Source organism: Musa acuminata, chromosome BXJ2-1, assembly GCF_036884655.1.
Source record: "Musa acuminata AAA Group cultivar baxijiao chromosome BXJ2-1, Cavendish_Baxijiao_AAA, whole genome shotgun sequence".
NCBI lineage: Eukaryota > Viridiplantae > Streptophyta > Magnoliopsida > Zingiberales > Musaceae > Musa > Musa acuminata.
The window spans coordinates 17385880-17402106 of record NC_088338.1 but is presented as its reverse complement, the minus strand read 5'-3'; positions in this window follow the sequence as shown (position 1 = coordinate 17402106).

Genomic DNA, 16227 nt, shown 5'->3' with positions numbered 1-16227 from the left:
TCAAGACTGAGTAGAGTTATCAGCAGAAAACATAGGATGGATGGACCACAGCAACACTCACCAATAAGATAGCAGCAGCATAGGACAACAATCTAGTGAGAGGATAAAGTAGCACAAAACAATAGCAAGTGATCTCCATTTCACAAATCAAATAAATGTAGCTGATTCATTTTGTGATCTCATCTTTTTCATGCGGATCTATTGATTAATCTTATCTTCTTTCATTTTAATTTGCCTTGTTTAAGAACCTATTCTGGGAAATGATTGTCCTTTTCAAGACCAGTGCGTGTATTTTCCATTTCCTCCCTGATAACCAAAAAAAAAAAAAGAGGAAAATTTTTTTACTTTTAATTTCTTGAGAGGATTGAGTTTTTCTTCCAAAGTATACTCCTTAGGTGAATTGGTATTTTTTTTTATTTCCTGTTAAACAAGTATGAGAATTTAATTACCTCCACGCTATATTAAACTTTTTGATTGAGGATAATAATTTTCACTGAAATGTTTAACAAATTCTTGCTGAAGGGTTTTGGCAATAAAAACTTTTGTTGGTAAGATCAATTTTGGTAATGGCAAGATCGGTGATGGAAAATATATATATATTTTTTGCTATATCTTAACAAATAATCAGAAAATAATATTTATTTTTTTCCCCAAATCTCTGAAGTCATCTGGTAATATTTTGCAACAATATGAACACCATATACCATGACATAAACATCAAGGAGTCCACTATTCTGAGCATGTGAAAAATAACAACAATTGGTGTTTAGCTAATATTCATAGTAATGAAAACTTGCAAAGAATGCAAGAAGCTCTAGAAATGAGTTTATCTTAGCAGCAACAACATTAAAATAATTTCTCACAATTTTCAAAACTTATTGTTGAAGAAAAATGAAGGTGATTTGAAGTTTGTTTTACAACTTCATTTCATGGAAACTCTCCAAATACGTTTCACAAATCCAAGTTCCTCTTCCACATTAAAGCTCAATATAATAAAAGAACAAATAGGTTACATGCTAAGATATAGAACAATATGTAGAATGGATGATCCAATCATGGATCACAGTATCATGTTGATCGGTGGTATTGGCCCATGAACAGTCCGGTATAGTCGGTATCGATGTACCATATGTCTGAATATTAGTACATCCCAATTTTTTTTTTTTTTAAGCCAATGATGATTGGAATTCACAAAAGATAATTTTTACGTATTTAATCCTAATTAATGATAAGTTGTTATATTTAAATAAGAATATAGTGTCTATGAGGTATGAAAGAATAGGAATAACCGGTTATAAGGATGAGAAAGTGAATTTATATTTTTATTACCACCAATTTGACCCTAAGTATCCCTAATTTAGGTCTAAATGTAAGAGAAAGAACCTAGTTGAGACTAAACATAAGAGAATGACCTTAATCATGTTTAATCTTTGTACAAAATGATGATAAAACGTAGATAAAAGCTAAATGCTCTCTCAAATTAGAGTGAAATTCCATCATATGTTGAGTTCGAATCCCTCCTTTATTTAAATCAATATCTTGATTACCACTAATCACCGATCATGAACTTTCACAAAGAAAAGTGTGAGAAAGAGTGAGAAAGCGGATGAGAATGAGAGTAATACCGAGTGAAAAGGGGGACACATGAAGATTTAAAGTTCCAAAAGAGGCCTTAATGGTTAATTTGAGTATTCGGGTTTCGCTTGAGCCGATTTGGATTGGTATCAATCAAATTTTGACCGATACAACATGAGTTTTGAAGGTACCGAGCGACATATCATCTATGCTTGGCTGATACCTCACATGATTCTTGCATACCATCTGAAACAAACTTATCACTTTCCAGTCAGTGGGCAGACCAGTACGTACAGCTCGTTTCATATTATTTTGAATGGTACGCCGTACAATGCATCAAATCATGATTGCATATGCTATTTAATTTCCACATTTCTATTTAATCTTTGTTCATCAGTGAAATATCATATTCCTCTACTGCTGTATACTTTAATCACACAAAAAACAGAGAAAGACTCCAATTTTTCATTTTGTTCTGACAAACAGAAACAGAAGGAAGGGCTGATTCAGAAGTTTTTTTAGGAACAGAGTATTAGAACAAAACTTTAAGAGCATAAAAAAATAGAAGCCATGAACACTCAAACCATCCTTCCAAAAAGCCACTGCTCCTGGGTGGTGGAGCAGCTTATTGAGGTGGTGCCATTATAGGAAGCCCATGGTAGTATCATACATCAACAAAAACATGATTTCCACAAATTACATTGATTTGTGCTGAACTATATGTGTTGGAGTTACAAATTTGATAAAACTTCATGATTTGCTGTTACAAAATACAGCATTTAAATTTGAAAAAACTTATTCCTGCAACTGCACAACCACGGTTTGATATCGATCTGACATCGAACTATATAAATTAGTACCAATTAGTATATATTTAATTTTCATTACATTTTCCGTGGTATTAGATGGTATAGACCAATGTGCCATCCAATATATTGGTGTTGTAGTGGTTCGATTGATTGCTGAAATCGGAACTGTGTTGACTTTTAAAATCTTAAAGTGCCAAATTGTGCAAATTTGTGTCCTTAATCATTCATTCAGGTGGAGAGCATACATGCATGAGTCCCGTTTTTCTATTAAGATCAGAGGCTTCCTTGATCATTTGGTGAAGGGTTGATTTAGTGGTTATTGTCTGATCGATTTGTACAGTGATTAGCTTCTTGAGACTCGAAAGAATCTTTATGTGTCACCCCTATTATTTTCTTTGTCGATATTGTTGGTTGAGTCCTTTTGAACTCTTCCATGGCCTAAGCCTCCTCATAATGAAGGCAAGAACATGGCGATGGAAGGATAGGTAAGATGCATGGATCATATTACATGATGCAGAACTGCATAAGAAATGATCCGCTTGACTTTTGATGGGCCAAGAGACGTCTGATATTGAGTATTTTTTTTACCATAACTATAGATCTCACTCTTAAATTCTATCACATTTTGGAATGTGTAGCTAAAATTTTAGCTATGTGAAATTTGAAGCATCAGGGACTTTTGTTTTTAATTTTGGGTGATTAGTAGTCTTTGATTTGTATTTGTGAATGGAAATGATTTGTATTTTATAATTAGATCGGGGTTGCTTTGACATTTTCTTATAAGTAGAGTTGATCTTTTTAGATGGTAAATTATATATATATCCTTGCAAAAGCATGAAGAAGCCATATCGTGAAGGATGGAGTTTTAGTGTTCAGTCTGGTGAACGAGATTGATTTCACAAAGACCAGAGGAAGCATGCATCTGTTTAAAATCATGCAATACACTAGAGATGCATGTTTTGAAAATCTATACATATGATGGATCAAAGACATGGTTAAAAATCTAGTGAGCTTCAGAGACAATCTTCCAACACTCTAGATGCTTGGAAAACAAACTTGTATGGATCTGTATAACTCTTTGCCTCACCCTCAAAGATATACATTCAATGTCTATTATCAGTTCTTCTACTTTTGTACCTATTGGTAGATCTCATGCGCTCCTAATCTTGTTTTGGTTCTTGTAAGTAATACAATTTCTGATGTACTCTACGAGAACTCTAATAACATTTATTGGTCCAATTCGAAGTTGCATAACTATATGCATAAGAGAAACTCGAATTTAGATTCTTTTCATTAATTTATATTTCATTGGGATCATAATTATAGTTGGAGCATATTTGCAAGAGCATCCATCATCATTCAATTTTAAACTTTGGTATCCAATGAAAAATAGAGACATAATTTTATTTTTGTTATATTTATTGGTATCTTAATTTTTTCAGATACAACGAGGCTTAAACTCTTCAAATGTTTGTGAATAATTGCTACAACGAGCAAGAAAAACCATAACGCCTGAAATTAGTGGCCCTAAAGTAATAAATAGAATTGCTAGAATCTGCTATCAATTTCCCTCGGTTGATGTTCATGTTATGTGTGCATGTGTGCACACATGAGAAGAAACAACTTTTCCTAAATGATACTCTATTGCACACTTATTTTTTGGACGGGAAAGAAAAAACATTTCTCAAAAGAGGAAAAGAAAAAAAATAAAAGAAGTCTTGATCTTCTGCTCCCCATTTCTTCCAAATAGTTGAATTGAAAAGATGGGATTATGTTTTGTGATATTATTATTAATTATCATTTCTTCTTATTTATGTCATTGAGGCTGTTCCGTCATTCATTTTTTTTCAGTTTTATTTGGCAAATGGCCTTTGTTATAAGTAGTCTATAAGTATTAAGATTGTTTCTTTATTTGCTTCCTAGTTTCTGATTTATGTTTATACGTGTTTGCTTCTAAGAATCTGTCTTGATAGTATTGGTTATTGTGCCTCATAGTACATTCCGAGTCAATATATTTCTTTTATCTGTGAAAACTTAACTAGATGATGAAATCTAATGTTTTGCAGGTAGATTTTGAAGAATATGCTGCAAAAGCTAAAACTTTACCTGTAAATACTACTAACAAGAGCAAATTGATCCTGTATGGGCTTTACTAGCAAGCAACTATTGGACCAGTAAATACTAGTATGTGCTCCTTAATATCTTCTTATTCATCATTTGCATTTTTTGCCAAATAAAATTTTGACACTTTTTTCTTTTGTCTCTTTGCAAGCTGACCTGGTATATTCAATATGAGGGATAGAGCCTGGGAAGCTTGGAAGGCTGTTGAAGGTTTACAAAATCCACTTGACAAATCTTATATATATAAATATAAATAAATATATATAACTTGTTGGACAAAATTTATTTCTTATTTAATATTAGTAAAATTGACAAGGGAGGAAGCCAAAGGAGGAGGCTATGAGTGACTACCTCACCAAGGTTAAACAGCTGCTCGAGGCAGCTGCTACTGCTGCTTATGCTACTTTGTCACATCTTGCTCTATGTAGTACCATGTAAGCTGTTACCTTCTATCTTGAACTTGAATCATCTAGTGGATGTATTAGTTATGGATTTCATCTCCTTTGTGTCTTAACAATTGACACTTTCTGAAATCTAATGCAGTATCTTATCATTTCATTAGTGTTTCATTCGAGTTAAGATGCATGCGGATGTGAAGTTTTTAGGTCAGCAAAGCTAAGCATGGGCATGTTGAATGAGCATTACCTGCAGCCCATATATTTAGTGAAGCTTCATTGATTCCCAGTATGACTGTAAATTGTCTGTTAGGTTCTGTTCAATTTTCTCTTCGGTCGTACATGCTAGAGATCTTTTATCTTTGTTCAGTTTCTTCCCCTTAAAACCTAGGCGATCTGTGATAAAATTTTATTGAAAATTTAATAGTAATGAGTGTATATAACATTGAAATGAAAAGGAGGCTTTTTATAGTTGTCTTCCTATAGTCTGATTATTTAGTCTAACAGTCCTGGTAGAAAAATCCTGTATATTTTATCCGATCTTCTGCTATGACTTTTGGGCTTCTTTCTACATCCAAATTTGTATAGAATGTGTTTTGTGAAAGGCATGGATAGTTATAATGCAGACATTGATCGAGTGTTTTATCTTTCAGTATGCCATCTGACATTTCTTTGCTTATGATCTCTTAAATATCTGTGTCAAGCATAGTATTGGTTTTGATAACATTGGCCTCAGAACTATGATAGTTTTCTCTAATAGACTCGATTGCACAAAAGGAACTTTGCTTTATGGAGTTAATTAGGCAAGACATTCTCTTTTAGAAGAAAATGATCATTCTGATTCCAACTAACAAGATTTTCTTTTTCCTCTTTCCATTAGATTCTCGTTTGCTACCTCCAAATAATGTAGCTTACAATTCTGTTTTCCTATTTGCAACTCAAGCCTTTTGCCTTCCTTTTCTTCCATATCAACTACAGGAACGCAATGAATTTTGGGTTCTCAAATTTGTAATTTCATCAACTCTCTATTGAACTCAAGTTTGAATTCGTGGCATTCTCTCTGAATGAGGTGGATTACTGTGTGTGTAACATGCATAGAGATTCCAGTAAATGCTAGTTCTTAGATCATGGCATGATTCTGTTCAACTCAAGCTTGAAATGACATGCATAACTGATCTTGGAAGAACAGCAAACAAAGATAATTTCTGATGGTAACTGGGATAAGTAGTAGATGGTAGAAAATTTTTCAATGAAACTATTCTGATGACAGCAGCAAAATGATTGTTACACTCAAAATTTTGATGAAGTCATTAAGTCATTGCAATTGGATTCTTGGTTTTGTCTTCATTTATAACCTTTGCCAATGCTTGTGTTTTTTTGCTGCAACTTGAAGCATTATGATTTTGTTGCTGCTGCATGGTTGACTGCAGTAGGAATTTGTCTCATACATATGTTGAAAGCATCAAGAACAATTTTAGTCAAACTGTGTTCTTAACCTTTTTTATTGTTTGAATCCAAACTCTCCTTTTCAAGTATCTTGCCTTCTTGATCACCTCTCTGGATGCTGATGAGCTTAAACTCTGCAATAAGAATAATTTGGCTTGGCTAAGTTTAAATGCTTGAGGAGAGGGAAAAACTCAAAATATCTTTCTTTTTCTTCTATTTTGCTTTATTTCTACATCTCTAGTGTCACATGATAAAGGAGATGACTTTTTGTTCTTCCTATTTGATACTTCTGTCCATGAATTCTTTCTACATCTCTAGTACGGCATGATTGCTTTAATAGAACTTGGTTTCCTCGCAATGCTCATATAGATACTTGCCTATTGACAACTTCAACTAGAAATGCTTGTCTGGTAGGCTATACCTAAATGCTTCGAATTTTTTATTGTACTAACCTTGTTTGTGCTGAAATTTAGATGGATGAATTTATTGACTTTCTAAACAGTAATAAAAACACAGATATACCTGGAGAAATATATATATATATATATATATATATATATATATATATTCAAGTGCTTAATGATCCATTTTAACTGATCTTTTGCTTTTAAACATGTCAGGGTGTCCTCGATATCGAAGTAAAGATCATGCTGGACTAGGATCCTAAAAGAAAGCAGGGCACCATGACTCCTTTGCCAGATCATATTACAATTCATGCTCCAAAGGAGGAAGAGGAGTTACACTCCATTAGTATTTGAATGCTACAACCTTTGCAAAAGGAATTAGGATTACATTTCTTCTTCATAAGCTTCCTTCCGACATGTAATGAGACAAAATTCTTCTGATTTATGTGCTTGAACTAGTTCTAGATTAACACGAAGGAATATTGGGAGTCCTTAGGCCCGTATCTTAGTTTGTTCCAATCTTCTCAGGAGTGTTATTTGTTCTTATCATTTGTTTTGAAAACCGACGTGGTTACTCCCACAAATTTTTACTGTTTTGTAGACTTGATATTAGTTATTTGAATTCGTATGTAACACTTCCAAAGCTGGAATAGTAGACTCAGATTGGTTGTTTAAATTCATTCCAAATTCTGAATATGTAATTCAGATGTAATTTGACCATTTTTTCGAGTCGTAAGATGAATGGTATGTTCTTCTATCTTAATTGTCTTGTATTTCTTAACGGTGGCTTATCAGGACTAGTTGTTGATACTATGATGTTTATTCTCTACTATGATATATGTGTTTAATCTTTTACATATCAGTTAGAATTTTTTTGGCTATTGTCAATTGCTTCAAACCATTGAATTTTTTTTATCGATTCAGTGATTAAAGGTTTGGTTTTCTATAGTATCGATTCAGTGATTAAAGGTATTTAACGATGGATTGACTTGCAGCTTTGTTATTTGTTTCTGTTGTTGTTGTGGACTTCACTCGGAAACAAAAAAGTTGGAACATGTTTCCAAAAGATGATTGATCAAATTTGCTGCCTTGCCTCTGATACCAGTCGTCCAAACCAGCAAAGTCTGAGGTTGAGAGAACCTGTTGATATCATATGATCACTCTTTCTCTTTGAACTTGACGAAACAACATTGATACCATTTCTTATAGATGCCATCATATTAAGGAAACAACAAACAAAACATGAGATGAAAATTGAACTTTTTTATGGCCAATATTTACAAGAACATAAAATTTTCTTTCCCTTCCATTGTTATGATATACATGAACAAACATTATTTTCCGTATAAGCTTTCATACAAGCAAGCTACGGATCCAACCACCAGGTCATAGTCGAATCAATAGGGGTGTCATCGGACTTCATGAGGGCTTCAATCCTTTGCAGGAAGTCATTGTCATTATCATCTATGATCTCCGTCTGCTCACACTCAACAATGTCGATCGATGATGACGACGAAGCCGCTGCGACCGTGGTTGAATCAGTGTTGGTGCAAAACATCACCAAGGCTGGAATCGTGTCATCGGACATCAACAAGGCATGGACCTGTTCCAGGCTCGCGAAGAAGTCATCGTCGGTGCTGTACATCTGCTCACACGCAACCAAGTCTATCGACGACGATGAGGAGGAAACATCTGCGACCGTGGTCGAATCAATCCGAGTGTCATCGGGCATCGAGAGAAGATCGACAAGGCCCGGCGGTGAGGCCTTCGGGATGGTAGTCGTGGCTGTGTCGGTGTCATCCGACATCAGCAAGGCTTCAAGCTCTCTGGCGAAGAACGCATCGTCGGTGCAGTTCTGCTCACCGCCAAGATCGACCGACGACGAAGACGAAGCCAAGAATGCTTCCAGTTCTTCCGTAGTTATCGGGAGCTCACCTCCACCAACGTCCGTTGATGATGGAGAGGCGGCTGCGACTCCGGCTTCGTTCGGTGCAACGGAGTCGACCGAGGAAAGATGAGTCTCCGGGGCTGTCACAGCAGGAGCCAACGAGGAATGTTGCACCGCCGCGGTTGGATGTGGTGAGACGTCCGACGGCAATGCTCTGCTGGGAAATGATTGTCCTTTTCAAGAACAGTGCATGTATTTTCCATTTACTCCCTGATAACAAAAAAAAAAAAAAAGCGGGAAAATTTTTTACTTTTAATTTCTTGAGAGGATTGAGTTTTTCTTCCAAAGTATACTCCTTAGGTGAATTGGTATTTTTTTTATTTCCTGTTAAACAAGTATGAGAATTTAATTACCTCCACGCTATATTAAACTTTTTGATTGAGGATAATAATTTTCACTGAAATGTTTAACAAATTCTTGCTGAAGGGTTTTGGCAATAAAAACTTTTGTTGGTAAGATCAATTTTGGTGATGGCAAGATCGGTGATGGAAAAAATATATATATTTTTTGCTATATCTTAACAAATAATCAGAAAATAATATTTATTTTTTTCCCCAAATCTCTGAAGTCATCTGGTAATATTTTGCAACAATATGAACACCATATACCATGACATAAACATCAAGGAGTCCACTATTCTGAGCATGTGAAAAATAACAGCAATTGGTGTTTAGCTAATATTCATAGTAATGAAAACTTGCAAAGAATGCAAGAAGCTCTAGAAATGAGTTTATCTTAGCAGCAACAACATTAAAATAATTTCTCACAATTTTCAAAACTTTTTGTTGAAGAAAAATGAAGGTGATTTAAAGTTTGTTTTACAACTTCATTTCATGGAAACTCTCCAAATACGTTTCACAAATCCAAGTTCCGCTTCCACATAAAAGCTCAATATAAGAAAAGAACAAATAGGATACATGCTAAGATATAGAACAATATGTAGAATGGATGATCCAATCATGGATCACAGTATCATGTTGATCGGTGGTATTGGCCCATGAACAGTCCGGTATAGTCGGTATCGATGTACCATATGTTTGAATATTAGTACATCCCAATTTTTTTCTTTTTTAAGCCAATGATGATTGGAATTCACAAAAGATAATTTTTACGTATTTAATCCTAATTAATGATAACTTGTTATATTTAAATAAGAATATAGTGTCTATGAGGCATGAAAGAATAGGAATAACAGGTTATAAGGATGAGAAAGTGAATTTATCTTTTTATTACCACCAATTTGACCCTAAGTATCCCTAATTTAGGTCTAAATGTAAGAGAAAGAACCTAGTTGAGACTAAACATAAGAGAATGACCTTAATCACGTTTAATCTTTGTATAAAATGATGATAAAACATAGATAAAAGCTAAATGCTCTCTCAAATTAGAGTGAAATTCCATCATATGTTGAGTTCGAATCCCTCCTTTATTTAAATCAATATCTTGATTACCACTAATCACCGATCATGAACTTTCACAAAGAAAAGTGTGAGAAAGAGTGAGAAAGCGGATGAGAATGAGAGTAATACCGAGTGAAAAGGGGGACACATGAAGATTTAAAGTTCCAAAAGAGGCCTTAATGGTTAATTTGAGTATTCGGGTTTCGCTAGAGCCGATTTTGATTGGTATCAATCAAATTTTGACCGATACAACATGAGTTTTGAAGGTACCGAGCGACATATCATCTATGCTTGGCTGATACCTCACCTGATTCTTGCATACCATCTGAAACAAACTTATCACTTTCCAATCAGTGGGCAGACCAGTACGTACAGCTCGTTTCATATTATTTTGAATGGTACACCGTACAATGCATCAAATCATGATTGCATATGCTATTTAATTTCCACATTTCTATTTAATCTTTGTTCATCAGTGAAATATCATATTCCTCTACTGCTGTATACTTTAATCACACAAAAAACAGAGAAAGACTCCAATTTTTCATTTTGTTCTGACAAACACAGAAACAGAAGGAAGGGCTGATTCAGAAGTTTTTTTAGGAACAGAGTATTAGAACAAAACTTTAAGAGCATAAAAAAATAGAAGCCATGAACACTCTAAGCATCCTTCCAAAAAGCCACTGCTCCTGGGTGGTGGAGCAGCTTATTGAGGTGGTGCCATTATAGGAAGCCCATGGTAGTATCATACATCAACAAAAACATTATTTCCACAAATTACATTGATTTGTGCTGAACTATATGTGTTGGAGTTACAAATTTGATAAAACCCCATGATTTGCAGTTACAAAATACAGCATTTAAATTTGAAAAAAACTTATTCCTGCAAATGCACAACCACGGTTTGATATCGATCTGACATCGAACTATATAAATTAGTACCAATTAGTTTATATTTAATTTTCATTACATTTTCTGTGGTATTAGATGGTATAGACCAGTGTGCCATCCAATATATTGGTGTCGTAGTGGTTCGATTGATTGCTGAAATCGGAACTGTGTTGACTTTTAAAATCTTAAAGTGCCAAATTGTGCAAATTTGTGTCCTTAATCATTCATTCAGGTGGAGAGCATACATGCATGAGTCCCATTTTTCTATTAAGATCAGAGGCTTCCTTGATCATTTGGTGAAGGGTTGATTTAGTGGTTATTGTCTGATCGATTTGTACAGTGATTAGCTTCTTGAGACTCGAAAGAATCTTTATGTGTCACTCCTATTATTTTCTTTGTCGATATTGTTGGTTGAGTCCTTTTGAACTCTTCCATGGCCTAAGCCTCCTCATAATGAAGGCAAGAACATGGTGATGGAAGGATAGGTAAGAAGCATGGATCATATTACATGATGCAGAACTGCATAAGAAATGATCCGCTTGACTTTTGATGGGCCAAGAGACGTCTGATATTGAGTATTTTGTTGACCATAACTATAGATCTCACTCTTAAATTCTATCACATTTTGGAATGTGTAGCTAAAATTTTAGCTATGTGAAATTTGAAGCATCAGGGACTTTTGTTTTTAATTTTGGGTGATTGGTAGTCTTTGATTTGTATTTGTGAATGGAAATGATTTGTATTTTATAATTAGATCGGGGTTGCTTTGACATTTTCTTATAAGTAGAGTTGATCTTTTTAGATGGTAAATTATATATATATCCTTGCAAAAGCATGAAGAAGCCATATCGTGAAGGATGGAGTTTTAGTGTTCAGTCTGGTGAACGAGATTGATTTCACAAAGACCATAGGAAGCATGCGTCTGTTTAAAATCGTGCAATACACTAGAGATGCATGTTTTGAAAATCTATACATATGATGGATCAAAGACATGGTTAAAAATCTAGTGAGCTTCAGAGACAATCTTCCAACACTCTAGATGCTTGGAAAACAAACTTGTATGGATCTGTATAACTCTTTGCCTCACCCTCAAAGATATACATTCAATGTCTATTATCAGTTCTTCTACTTTTGTACCCATTGGTAGATCTCATGCGCTCCTAATCTAGTTTTGGTTCTTGTAAGTAATACAATTTCTGATGTACTCTACGAGAACTCTAATAACATTTATTGGTCCAATTCGAAGTTACATAACTGTATGCATAAGATAAACTCGAATTTAGATTCTTTTCATTAATTTATATTTCATTGGGATCATAATTATAGTTGGAGCATCTTTGCAAGAGCATCCATCATCATTCAATTTTAAACTTTGGTATCCAATGAAAAATAGAGACATAATTTAATTTTTGTTATATTTATTGGTATCTTAATTTTTTCAGATACAACGAGGCTTAAACTCTTCAAATGTTTGTGAATAATTGCTACAATGAGCAAGAAAAACCATAACGCCTGAAATTAGTGGCCCTAAAGTAATAAATAGAATTGCTAGAATCTGCTATCAATTTCTCTCGGTTGATGTTCATGTTATGTGTGCATGTGTGCACACATGAGAAGAAACAACTTTTCCTAAATGATACTCTATTGCACACTTACTTTTTGGACGGGAAAGAAAAAACATTTCTCAGAAGAGGAAAAGAAAAAAAATAAAAGAAGTCTTGATCTTTTGCTCCCCATTTCTTCCAAATAGTTGAATTGAAAAGATGGGCTTATGTTTTGTGATATTATTATTAATTATCATTTCATCTTATTTATGTCATTGAGGCTGTTCCGTCATTCATTTTTTTTCAGTTTTACTTGGCAAATGGCCTTTGTTATAAGTAGTCTATAAGTATTAAGATTGTTTCTTTATTTGCTTCCTAGTTTCTGATTTATGTTTATACGTGTTTGCTTCTAAGAATCTGTCTTGATAGTATTGGTTATTGTGCCTCATAGTACATTCCGAGTCAATATATTTCTTTTATCTGCGAAAACTTAGCTAGATGATGAAATCTAATGTTTTGCAGGTAGATTTTGAAGAATATGCTGCAAAAGCTAAAACTTTACCTGTAAATACTACTAACAAGAGCAAATTGATCCTGTATGGGCTTTACTAGCAAGCAACTGTTGGACCAGTAAATACTAGTATGTGCTCCTTAATATCTTCTAATTCATGATTTTCATTTTTTGCCAAATAAAATTTTGATACTTTTTCGTTTGTCTCTTTGCAAGCTGACCTGGTATATTCAATATGAGGGATAGAGCCTGGGAAGCTTGGAAGGCTGTTGAAGGTTTACAAAATCCACTTGACAAATCTTATATATATAAATATAAATAAATATATATAACTTGTTGGACAAAATTTATTTCTTATTTAATATTAGTAAAATTGACAAGGGAGGAAGCCAAAGGAGGAGGCTATGAGTGACTACCTCACCAAGGTTAAACAGTTGCTCGAGGCAGCTGCTACTGCTGCTTATGCTACTTTGTCACATCTTGCTCTATGTAGTACCATGCAAGCTGTTACCTTCTATCTTGAACTTGAATCATCTAGTGGATGTATTAGTTATGGATTTCATCTCCTTTGTGTCTTAACAATTGACACTATCTGAAATCTAATGCAGTATCTTATCATTTCATTAGTGTTTCATTCGAGTTAAGATGCATGCGGATGTGAAGTTTTTAGGTCAACAAAGCTAAGTATGGGCATGTTGAATGAGCATTATCTGCAGCCCATATATTTAGTGAAGCTTCATTGATTCCCAGTAAGACTGTAAATTGTCTGTTAGGTTCTGTTCATTTTTCTCTTCGGTCCTACATGCTAGAGATCTTTTATCTTTGTTCAGTTTCTTCCTCTTAAAACCTAGGCGATATGTGATAAAATTTTATTGGAAATTTAATAGTAATGAGTGTATATAACCTTGAAATGAAAAGGAGGCTTTTTATAGTTGTCTTCCTATAGTCTGATTATTTAGTCTAATAGTTCTGGTAGAAAAATCCTGTATATTTTATCCGATCTTCTTCTATGACTTTTGGGCTTCTTTCTACATCCAAATTTGTATAGAATGTGTTTTGTAAAAGGCATGGATAGTTGTAATGCAGACATTGATCGAGTGTTTTATCTTTCAGGATGCCATCTGATATTTCTTTGCTTATGGTCTCTTAAATATCTGTGTCAAGCATAGTATTGGTTTTGATCACGTTGGCCTCAAAACTATGATAGTTTTCTCTAATAGACTCGATTGCTCAAAAGGAACTTTGCTTTATGGAGTTAATTAGGCAAGACATTCTCTTTTAGAAGAAAATGATCATTCTGATTCCAACTAACAAGATTTTCTTTTTCCTCTTTCCATTAGATTCTCGTTTGCTACCTCCAAATAATGTAGCTTACAATTCTATTTTCCTATTTGCAACTCAAGCCTTTTGCCTTCCTTTTCTTCCGTATCAACTACAGGAACGCAATGAATTTTGGGTTCTCAAATTTGTAATTTCATCAACTCTCTATTGAACTCAAGTTTGACTTCGTGGCATTCTCTCTGAATGAGGTGGATTACTGTGTGTGTAACATGCATAGAGATTCCAGTAAATGCTAGTTTTTAGATCATGGCATGATTCTGTTCAACTCAAGCTTGAAATGACATGCATAACTGATCTTGGAAGAACAGCAAACAAAGATAATTTCTGATGGTCACTGGGATAAGTAGTAGATGGTAGAAAATTTTTCAATGAAACTATTCTGATGACAGCAGCAAAATGATTGTTACAGTCAAAATTTTGATGAAGTCATTAAGTCATTGCAATTGGATTCTTGGTTTTGTCTTCATTTATAACCTTTGCCAATGTTTGTGTTTTTTTGCTGCAACTTGAAGCATTATGATTTTGTTGCTGCTGCATGGTTGACTGCAGTAGGAATTTGTCTCATACATATGTTGAAAGCATCAAGAACAATTTTAGTCAAACTGTGTTCTTAACTTTTTTTATTGTTTGAATCCAAACTCTCCTTTTCAAGTATCTTGCCTTCTTGATCACCTCTCTGGATGCTGATGAGCTTAAACTATGCAATAAGAATAATTTGGCTTGGCTAAGTTTAAATGCTTGAGGAGAGGGAAAAACTCAAAATATCTTTCTTTTTCTTCTATTTTGCTTTATTTCTACATCTCTAGTGCCACATGATAAAGGAGATGACTTTTTGTTCTTCCTATTTGATACTTCTGTCCTTGAATTCTTTCTACATCTCTAGTACGGCATGATTGCTTTAATAGAACTGGTTTCCTCACAATGCTCATATAGATACTTGCCTATTGACAACTTCAACGAGAAATGCTTGTCTGGTAGGCTGTACCTAAATGCTTCGAATTTTTTATTGTACTAACCTTGTTTGTGCTGAAATTTAGATGGATGAATTTATTGACTTTCTAAACAGTAATAAAAACACAGATATACCTGGAGAAATATATATATATATATATATATATATATATATATATATATTCAAGTGCTTAATGATCCATTTTAACTGACCTTTTGCTTTTAAACATGTCAGGGTGTCCTCGATATCGAAGTAAAGATTATGCTGGACTAGGATCCTAAAAGAAAGCAGGGCACCATGACTCCTTTGCCAGATCATATTACAATTCATGCTCCAAAGGAGGAAGTGGAGTTACACTCCAGAAGTATTTGAATGCTACAACCTTTGCAAAAGGAATTAGGATTACATTTCTTCTTTATAAGCTTCCTTCCGGCATGTAATGGGACAAAGTTCTTCTGATTTATGTGCTTGAACTAGTTCTAGATTAACACGAAGGAATATTGGGAGTCCTTAGGCCCGTATCTTAGTTTGTTCCAATCTTCTCAGTAGTGTTATTTGTTCTTATCATTTGTTTTGAAAACAGACGTGGTTACTCCCACAAATTTTTACTGTTTTGTAGACTTGATATTAGTTATTTGAATTCGTATGTAACTTCCAAAGCTGGAATAGTAGACTCAAATTGGTTGTTTAAATTCATTCAAAATTCTGAATATGTAATTTATATGTAATTTGATAATTTTTTCGAGTCGTAAGATGAATGGTATGTTCTTCTATCTCAATTGTCTTGTATTTCTTAACGGTGGCTTAGTAGGACTAGTTGTTGATACTATGATATTCATGATATGTGTTTCATGATATGTGTGTTCCGATCATATCATATCAACATGATT